The sequence below is a fragment of the Rhinopithecus roxellana genome, chromosome 5 (genome assembly GCF_007565055.1).
Source record: "Rhinopithecus roxellana isolate Shanxi Qingling chromosome 5, ASM756505v1, whole genome shotgun sequence".
NCBI lineage: Eukaryota > Metazoa > Chordata > Mammalia > Primates > Cercopithecidae > Rhinopithecus > Rhinopithecus roxellana.
The window spans coordinates 82,258,872-82,269,181 of record NC_044553.1 but is presented as its reverse complement, the minus strand read 5'-3'; the positions used below and the strand labels follow the sequence as shown (position 1 = coordinate 82,269,181).

The 10,310-nt window shown below is 38.3% G+C and overlaps 1 long non-coding RNA gene across 1 annotated transcript in view; it reads right to left on the bottom strand.

The window, feature by feature from the left end:
- Positions 1-3,401: 3,401 nt before the first annotated feature.
- LOC104660315 overlaps positions 3,402-10,310 on the bottom strand; it is a 36,061-nt gene continuing 29,152 nt past the window's right edge. Inside the window, exon 3 of the long non-coding RNA XR_747697.1 lies at positions 3,402-5,966. This is a non-coding gene — a long non-coding RNA (uncharacterized LOC104660315). The remainder of the gene's footprint in view (positions 5,967-10,310) is intronic.

The following is a 10,310-nucleotide window of genomic DNA, read 5'->3' as shown; positions in this document are numbered from 1 at the left end:
ACAGGTGCCCACCACCAAGTCTGGCCAATTTTTTTTGTATTTTTAGTAGAAACAGGGTTTCACCATGTTGGCCAGGCTGGTTTCAAACTCCTGACCTCAAGTGATCTGCCCCCACCCCTCCCTTTGGCCTTCCAAAGTGCTAGGATTACAGGTGTGAGCCACCATGCCCGGCCTTCTATTCATTTCTTAAGTAAGCATGTAAGGCTATACATTTTCCCCCAAAGAAACACTTTCATTGTATACCTTAAGTATTGATGTATAGTATTTTCTTTATCATTTAGTTCTAAGTGTTTTTTTAAGTTTTGATTTTTTCTTTGATTTGTGAGTTATTTTTTAATTCCAAGGTATATAAAATTTTTAAAATTATCTTTTTGTTATTAACTTTTTTTTGTTTTGAGACAGAGTCGCACTCCATCACAATTCTCCTGCCTCAGCCTCCCCAGTAGCTGGGACTAAAGGTGCACACCACCACACCCAGCTAATTTGTTGTATTTTTAGGAGAGACAGGGATTCACCATGTTGGTGAGGCTGGTCTCAAACTCCTGGCCTAAGATGATCCACCTGCCTTGGCCTCCCAAAGTGCTGGGATTACAGGCACAAGCCACCATGCCCAGCCTGTTATTAACTTCTAACTCAATTGCATTGTCCTCAAGGAACATGTTCTACATAATACCTATTCTTTAATTTTTGTTTAGATTTGCTTCATGCCTTATATGATCATGTGTGCTTAAGAAAGCAATGCATCCTCTAAATGCTGGATACAGAATCTGGAAGTGTTAGACACCCCAACTTCTCAATACTGTCTTTTTTCTTGGTCTCCATGGCACTACCCTCCACTAGTATTTCTGCCACCTCTCAGACTATTTCTTTTCTATTCCTTACACGGGCTTCTCTTCCTCTATTTTACCTATAAGACCTCTAATCTTCAGACCTACCCTCATCTTTCCTATCTTCCTGCTTTTCAGTCTCCTCTCTTGATTTCATTCACACTGTGGCTGCAGTTTTCATCTATGTTATCATGGCTCACAAAACAGCCTAATCTAGACCTCTCTCCTGAGTCCCAGGAACATATTTGTAACTGCATACTGGATAGCCCCAACTTGCTGTTCTGTTTCAAAGTACAGGAGATTCACTCTTACCTGTATTCTTGATCTCACTAAGAAACCTTGCCACTCCCTCTTCCTTACCTCTCTCACTAATCTAGTGCCAAGTCTTCTCAGGCTCCTGTCTCGAATCAGGCTTCTCCTCTGCATCTTCACTGCTATTCTTTCCATCCCAATGCCCATTCTGTCTTGTCTGAACATTGTTGCCAGGGTAATTTTTCTATAAATAGTGTTTTCTTGCTCTAAAAGCTTTACCGACTCTATTTTCAGCCTACAACATGAAATGTAAATGGGCCCCAACCTACTTTTCAGTATTATCTCTCAACCCCAAATCACCACTGCACACACTGAACCCCTGCAACACTGAGCTTCTCACAGATCCCCGAACTGCCTGAGATGTTTATGTCTCTGGGTCTTTGGACATCGTTCTACCTGGAAACTTGGAATGTTATTGTGTCTCTATCCTCACTCACACCCTTAACTCAGCACACAGGACAGCAAATGTGTATGCACACATGCATACACACAAACATACATTTATCTGAAAAATTCTACTCATGTGCAAGCAAGATTAGAATATGTAAAAAAAAAAAAAAAAAAAAACTAAAAAAAAGGTTTGTTATTCTATAGATGCTGACAATTGGTGATTAATGAAATTTTAGTTGGAGGCAAATAGGCCGGTAGGGGGAAGGCAGGAAACAGGAAATAACATGTCAGCAAATAGTCCCCTACTCTTCATCATTTCTCTGTTGACTTGTTAGGAAATTTTCTTAAGCCACCATAAAATATCATGTTCAATTCCACTTCTTCTCAGACACCTAGCTGCCCAGGCATTTGGCTAATTGGATGAATCTATATAGCTGACTCTATATCCCAATTCACCTTCATGTTATTTCCCCCTGGGATTGGTCACCTGGTAACCCTGATCCCAGGCTTGTCTTCCTAGTAATTATGTTGTTTGTATTCTCATTTTTTTTTTTTTTGAGACGGAGTCTCGCTCTGTCACCCAGGCTGGAGTGCAGTGGCCGGCTCTCAGCTCACTGCAAGCTCCGCCTCCTGGGTTTTACGCCATTCTCCTGCCTCAGCCTCCCAAGTAGCTGGGACTACAGGCACTCACCACCACACCCGGCTAGTTTTTTGTATTTTTTTTAGTAGAGACGGGGTTTCACCATGTTAGCCAGGATGGTCTTGATCTCCTGACCTTGTGATCCGCCCGTTTCGGCCTCCCAAAGTGCTGGGATTACAAGCTTGAGCCACCGCGCCCGGCCTGTATTCTCTTATAATTATCTCCTGTTGAGTTTTCCTGAAGTTTATATTTATTTCTAAACCTACAATATGTGGACATTAAGAAATATTTTATTTTCATAGGCTCATGTATAGTGTATATTTATATAAGAACATTTACAAGATATTAATAGGAAGAAAATTTCTGGGTTTTTGTTCCATTTCCTGCCAGATGAAAGTGACCCTTCCCCCACCAGTGTCTGTCCATGGGGGTATGGCTTTATGTGATTTTCATACATAAAGTGAGCTAATTCTTTACATTTCTGTGGGTGGTCAAGAGTAAGATTCAATGTCATTTCACAGATCAGGATTAAAAGAAGATTTTAGGCCGGGACAGTGACTCATGCCTATAATCCCAACACTTTGGGAAGCCGAGGCAGGCAGATCACCTGAGGTCAGGAGTTTGAGACCAGCCTGGCCAATATGGTAAAACCCTGTCTGTACTAAAAAATACAAAAACTAGCCTGGTGTGGTGGTGTGTGCCTGTAATCCCAGCTACTTAGGAGGCTGAGGCAGGAGAGCCACTTGAATCCAGAAGGTGGGCGTTGCAGTGAGCTGAGATCATGCCACTGCGCTCCAGCCTGCGTGACAGCGGAAGACTCTGTCTCAAAAACCAAAAAATAAAAATAAAAATAAAAAATATAGGAAGATTTTAAAACTTCACTATCAGCCAAATAAACCCTAACAGCAGGGGAAAAAAAAGGTTGAAAATAATATACTTTATAATACAGTGTCTTTTCTTGTCTCCAGTTTGTGCTATAAGTTATCTTCAAGGTATAAGCAAATGAAGAGTATCAATGTATATAATTTTTGGATATGTAGTAAACCCATGTAAACAATGTAAAACCATATTGTATATGTGTTAACATTCAGGGCTTTAAAAAAATATATGCTATGTATATATTTTATTTAATTAATTAATTAATTTAATTAATTTAATTAATTAATTAATTTAATTAATTTAATTAATTAAATATATGCTATGTATATACAAATCACTCAAACAAACCATTTGCAGTCTTCATTTATTTATGCATTCAGCTCTCAGTTGTGGGCGGGTACAGAATGGCCATATAATCCAATACTGTAATACAAAGTGAAAAGTGATGTAATAGATGTTGTAAGTTTATAGAATATCAGTCAACTCTAAAGCCCCCATGGAGTTGTGGAATGGAGGTGTGGAATAATGGGGAAAGGCTTCTATTCTCAATATGCTTAAGGTTGTGTTTTAGATGAATAAGACATACACATACACATATATACATCAAAACAAGTAATTCATAATTTTTGTTGCAAATCTATTACTACTCTTACCAGAAAAGTATATTTACACATAAGAATTTGTTAGATCTCAAAAGCAAGATTGGAAATCATAGTGATCATTGTATATTTTAATATAGAATGAAAATAAATTTGACTTTGAGGTATAGTTGAAATGGAAATAAATCAGATATGAAATTAGATTGAATAAGTTCGAAGTGGTAATGAAAATAAGCCTTGTATGTATAAATTCAATAAAAGTATTTTTCTCCATACAGGCATAGCCAACATAGGTAGGAAGATTTTACAAAGGTATTATGGGGATAAGAGTTACTTTATTTTAAAGGCGAATCTGCCATGTAACTTCTAATTAACCCTGAGTTTGGGAATGCTTCCAAAATGGCTAGCTGATGTATTACTCTTTATGTAGAAACATGTACTTATTGTAGGTTTCCTCCAAAACAACACTTGTTGTCACAGAAGTCACAGGCTGTGGCGCCCAAAACTGGCTTCCAGAGCACGTATTCCTTCTAGAGCATGTATGCTTTCTTCTCAAAATATAAGCCCTGGGTCTGGGGCTTAAAGTACAGAGATCTACCTATCTTGCGTATGCCCAAAACTACACTTCTGTCTGTAAGTTCCCCATAATAAATTACCCAAAACCAACCAACTGGATTTGTCCACCTCCTTCTTTAGTTTTTCATCTTCTTCGGCATTTAGGAGTTGCTTTGCCCTCTCAAGGAACAGGTAGAATCTTTAAATTATTTGGTGATGTTCATATTGCTTATTATTAAAGCAAAGCACTAGAAATACCTGACCAGAGTCTCAGAATTCCCAAAATACAAAAGCTTGAGCCCAGATTAATAGTTCTTGACAGAGCTACACTTACAAGGGTCACTGCCACATGGCAGTTCAATACGATTTGTTCAAACCACACTCCATGAGATACAGCTGTGGTAAATATTAAGGAATAAATGAACTAGAGTTGGTAATGCTGTTACTTTGGTTATTCAATTCACCCAAGCTAATATAATTCTAGGTATAAAAGCCATTTTAATTGGGTGTGGTGGTGCATGCTAGTAGTCCCAGTTACTTGGGAGACTGAGGGGAGTATTGCTTGAGTCCAGGAGTTCTAGTCTGTAGTGCCTGAAGCCCACTGGATGTCTGCACTAAGTCTGGCATCAATATGATGACCCTTGTGAGCAGGGGACAATCAGGTTGCCTGAGGAGGAGTAAACTGGCCCAGGTTGGAAACCTCTGTCAAAACTTGCCTGTTGATCAGTAGTGGGATGGCACCTGTGAACAGCCACTGCACCCCAGCCTGGACAACATAACGAGACCCTGTCTCAAAAATTAATTAATTAATTTAATTAAGTTTCTTAAAGTCAGCTAAGCCAAAATATAACTGGGTTGAGAAAATGTCAGCAAAACTAGAATAATAGTTAATGTTTACATGTTAAGTACCTATGATATGCCAGGCACAGTCCTAAGTACTTTAGAAATATTGTCACATTTAATCCTCCCAATAACCTGATGTGGTAGTTACTGTTAAGTCTCCAACTTACACGTAAGAAAACAGAAACTTAGGGAAGTTAAACAAGTCACTCAATCTTACAAATGTGATCAATGGAGGAGCACAAGTGTCCAGAATCCTTACTCTTTCCCATTTTGCTGTTCTGCCTCTAACATATTGAACACAGCAACTGAAATTTGAACTAGGTATTGAAAGTTGAGTATGATTTTCCTGGTAGAAGAAAGGGAAAGGATGCTTTTCTCTGGCTGGAGGAGAGTGAGGAGCTGGTAAAGAGTCACAGAAGTGGGAGGGATTTTCTTCCAAGAGGAGCAAATACATGGTGCCTTGTGCATACAATGTGACAGTGCTGGAAGATGAGACTGGAAGGGACATTTGGGTCTAGTTTGCTAGGGCTCTTCTGCACTTAGGAATTTTGACTTGGTCCTGAAGGCACTGGCTAATCAATGAAGGCTTGCATTTGGAGAATGAGAACTCAGATATCAGTGTGGAGGGTGGATTGGATGCATATTAAGAAATAGTTCCTAATAATCCAGACGAGAGGTTATGGTGAACTAAACTAAGGCAGGAACTATCAAAGTAATAAAGATACAGACCTTGGAGGGGTAAAAGAAGACATATTCTCCCCAACTTCTCCAGGCACACAGGTGCAAGCGCTTCAATGGGCTGCTAGGTAAATGCAAAAGTGGTAAGTGGTCACCAAAGAATGCTGTCCTAAATTTTCCACATCAATGATTTTTCTTGCCGTGAGTTCTTTACCAATCCAGATGGGGCATCATCACTTGTGACTTCAGAAGAAAGAGTAATTGTAAAATTCATTAAGCTTCTGAATGAAGATGTGTAATGTCTTCCAAGAAAATAATTAAACCACCATGGGGCAAAGACTCTCATCTGTATAATTTAAAGTTATGAAGTGGGTCATTGCTTAGTGTCTCAAATTTCATTTACATGTAGCTAATTCATAATCATACTCCATCTGGCTAAAATTAGTCACATTATTCTGTGAGCAAGAAAAATATTTGTCTCATTTTAGAGGTTTTATTATACAATCAAATGTAGTCTAATGTACATCTGAACTCTTTGTTCTTCTTTTCTTCTAATATTTGCATCTCACAAAAATGAAAAGAAAATGTAGAATATATGGTATATTCAATGAAAGTTCTCAGCTGGGTGTGGTGACTCATGCCTGTAATCCCAGCACTCTGGGAAACCGTGGGCAGATAACTTGAGCTCAGGAGTTGGAGACTAGCCTGGGCAACATGATGAAACCCCATCTCCGCAAATATATATATATATACATATATATATATAAAATATATATAAAATATATATTATATATTATAAGTTATATATAATATATAATTAATATATTGCATATGCCTATGTGTCATTCTATATATTATATATTATATAATAACCCCTTGTGAGCAGGGGACAATCAGGTTGCCTGAGGAGGAGTGAACCGGCTCAGGTTGGAAACCTCTGTCAAAACTCCCATGCTGATCAGTAGTGGGATGGTTTATGTTTATATTTTATATTATATAATGTAATATATATAAAATATATATAATATATAATATATAAACACATAAATAATATACAATATAGTTATATACAAAATATATGTATTTTATATAGTTTTTCATATTTTCATATATATGAAAATTAGTCTGGTGGGAGGATCACCTGAGCCTGGGGAGGTCAAGGCTGCAGTGAGCTGTGATTGCGCCACTGCACTCCAGCTTGTATGACAAAGCAAGACCCTGTCTCAAAGTAATAATAATAATAAAAATAATTAAATGTCTCATTTCAAAGAGCACAGAGCCCATAATAAAAGAGGGTTAAAATGGAATATTTCTACTTAAAAGACAGGGAAACCAAACAGATGTGTGCCAAGCTACCATGTGTTGAGGTGACCAACTAAGACAACAAGCCAAACTGAAAATAACTATCAATTCATTGGTTGTGACAGTGCCGGCAAGAGTCAAAAGAGAAAGGCACTGGTTCCCTACTGTTTTTTCCCAATAGAACAGTGCCAGGCAATAGTCAAATGGAAGTACAGGTAAGGGAAATCATTTCATTTCCGAGGAGCCCCAAACAAAAGATTCCTGCTTTTTATGGACTTATACGGCCATGGAAAGAAAGGGGGAGAAGGACTAGGAGTGAAAAGGTCTGGAGTCAAAATGGATAAAACTGTCTCAGCCAAGGCCCACAATAACAAGGTCTCAGCGAGGTGCCTGGGAAGTATCTCAAGAGAGGCCCCAGTCAAGAGGCTTCTGAATGGAGGTGCCTGAGCTGGAAATGCAGTTATGCATACTAGCATTGCAGCTCAAAGGAGCCTAAGTCCTCAACTGCAACTCCTTCCAGAAAACTACAATGCACTGGTGGTACAATAAGTCAGATGTGGGGAGAGCAGCTTCTCCTATGAGGCCTGCCATGTAACACCTTGTAATTGCCTATGGTAGGGCCTGAAATATCACACATGGGACTGAGTCCTGGCCCACACTCCAAGAGTATCCATATCTGGTAATAAATAGAGGTGAATTCAGGTGTCCAGTATGCCAATCTGCCAAAAGCCATACATTGTGAATAAAGAGCGTAAGGGGATGTTTTGGTTTAATGTCAGGCAATTTCTAGGGGCACTGGCTATTTTGATTTTATATATCTGGGAAGCAAAGACCAAACATCAGACCCAGGGCTTGGGTACAGAAAAGAGAAATTGAAATTTTCTTTTTCATTTCCTAACTCTGCTGATTCCCTACCCATCAGACTTTGAAAAGAAAAGTAAAGGAAAAAAAGAATGGGGCTCTGAAAATATCTGACCTTCCTCAGTCCTGTCAGCATTCACTGTGTCAGTCTTCGCCACAGGAAAACTAGGCAGCAGCACATGCTGTGTAATTTCAGAGCACTGGCAAGAGTCTTCCCCATCTGCCTTGGAGGCAACTCATAGCTCAGATATCTCTTAAACGTGCCCCCAATTTTCATTCTTATTACCTCTCACTTAGATTATTGTAATAGACTTCTGATTACTATCCCTGCCTCTGGTTTATTTCTCCCACCAGAATATCTGGGAAGCAATAAGAGATATAGAACTGGAACTTTTGGAAGTTAGTTGTGTAGAGGTGGCAGTTCAAACCCATTAGCAAATAAGCTCTCCTAGACAGGGGTGTAGCTTTAAAAACAAAGAAACAACTTTTCCTTTTTTTTTTTTTTTTTCTGAAATAGTGTCTTGCTTTGTCACCTAGATTATAGTACAGTGGCGCAATCATGGCTCGCAGCAGCCACAACCTCCCAGGCTCAAGCAATCCTCCCACTTCAGCCTCCTGAGTAACTGGGACTACAGGCATGCACCACCATGCCACGCTAACTTAAAAAAAAAAATTGTAGAGATGGATTCTCACTATGTTGCCCAGGCTGGTCTCAAACTCCTGGACCCAAGGAATTCTCCCACCTTGGCCTTCCAAAGTGCTGGGATTACAGGCTTGAGCCACCACTCCTGCCAAAAAACATTTCCCTACTAGTGAATGAGGGGCATACCCATTTGTTTATTTGTTCAAAAATTAATCATTGTGAATATTTATTACTATACTCTAGGCATTAAAATATTCTACCTAGAAAATAATGACGGCAACGAGGTGGGGTTTTTAGCAACGGTTTCATATACAGGATGACATGTGAGAGGGAAGGAGAAAGGAAGAGGAAAGAAAATATGTGAGCATAAAGCATCCTGACATATTCAAAGTTTTGCAAGCATTTCTCTATGTTTGGATATTGGGGATATCTTAATCCATTCCGTGCTGCTTCAACAGAGTATCAATAATAGTGGAGGACTTCAGCATCCTACTGACAGCACTAGACAGATCACTGAGGCAGAAAATCAACGAAGAAACTCTGGACTTCAACTGGACTCTAGAACAAATAGACCTAATGGACATCTAAAGAACATCCTATCCAACAACCATAGAATATGCATTCTTCTCATCTCTACATGGAACATTTTCCCAAATTGACTATATGTTTGGCTACAAAGCAAGTATCAATAATTTTTTTTTTAAAAAAACCTAAATCATATCAAGTGTCTTCTTAGATCACAGTGGAATAAAATTTGAAATCAATACCAAGAGGAACTTTCAAAACTACACAAACTTGGAAGCTAAACCACTTGCTCCTGAATGACTTCTGGGTAAACAATTAAATTGAGGCAGAAAATTTTTAAAATCATCAAAAGAAATAAAAATAAACACACAATATACCAAAACCTCTGGGATAGAAGAAAAGCAGTGTTAAGTGGAAAGTTTATAGCATTACATGCTTACATCAAAAGATAGATCTCAAATTAATAACCTAATGTCACACCTCAGGGAAGTAGAAAAACAAGAACAATTCAAAACCAAAGCTAGTGGAAGAAAAAAAATAAAGATGAGAGAGGAACTAACTGAGATCAAGACCAAAAATATGACACAAAAGATAAACAAAACAAAAAGCTGGTGTTTTGAAAGGATAAGTAAAATTGATAGACTTCTAGTTAAACAAGAAAAAACAAGAGAAGATTCAAATAAATGTAACCAAAAATGTGAAAAGTGGTATTACAAATGATAATGCAGAAATACAAAAGATCCTCATAGAGTACTATGAACACCTTTATACACACAAACTAGAAAACCTAGAGGAAATTGATACATTCTTGGAAACACACAACCCTCCAAGATTGAACCAGGAAGAAATACAAATCCTAAACAGACCAACAATGAGTAATGAAATTGAATCAGTAATTTTAAAATTCTAACAAAAAAACCCCATCCAGGACCAGATGGATTCACAGCCGAATTCTACAAGATATAGAATCAACCTAAATGTCCAATAACAAATGAATGGATAAAGAAAATGTGGTATATAGACACAATGGAATATTATTCAGCCATAAAAAAGGATGAAATCTTGTCATGTGTGATGACGGAGATGAAACTGGAGGACATCATGTTAAGTGAAATAAGCCAGACACAGAAAGAGAAATACTGCAGGTTCATATGTAAAATCTAAAAAAAAAAGTAAATTGGTGTAATAGAAACAGCAGAACACTGGTTACCACATACTGGGGAGAGAAATGAGGAAGGGAGGATGAGAGGTTGGCC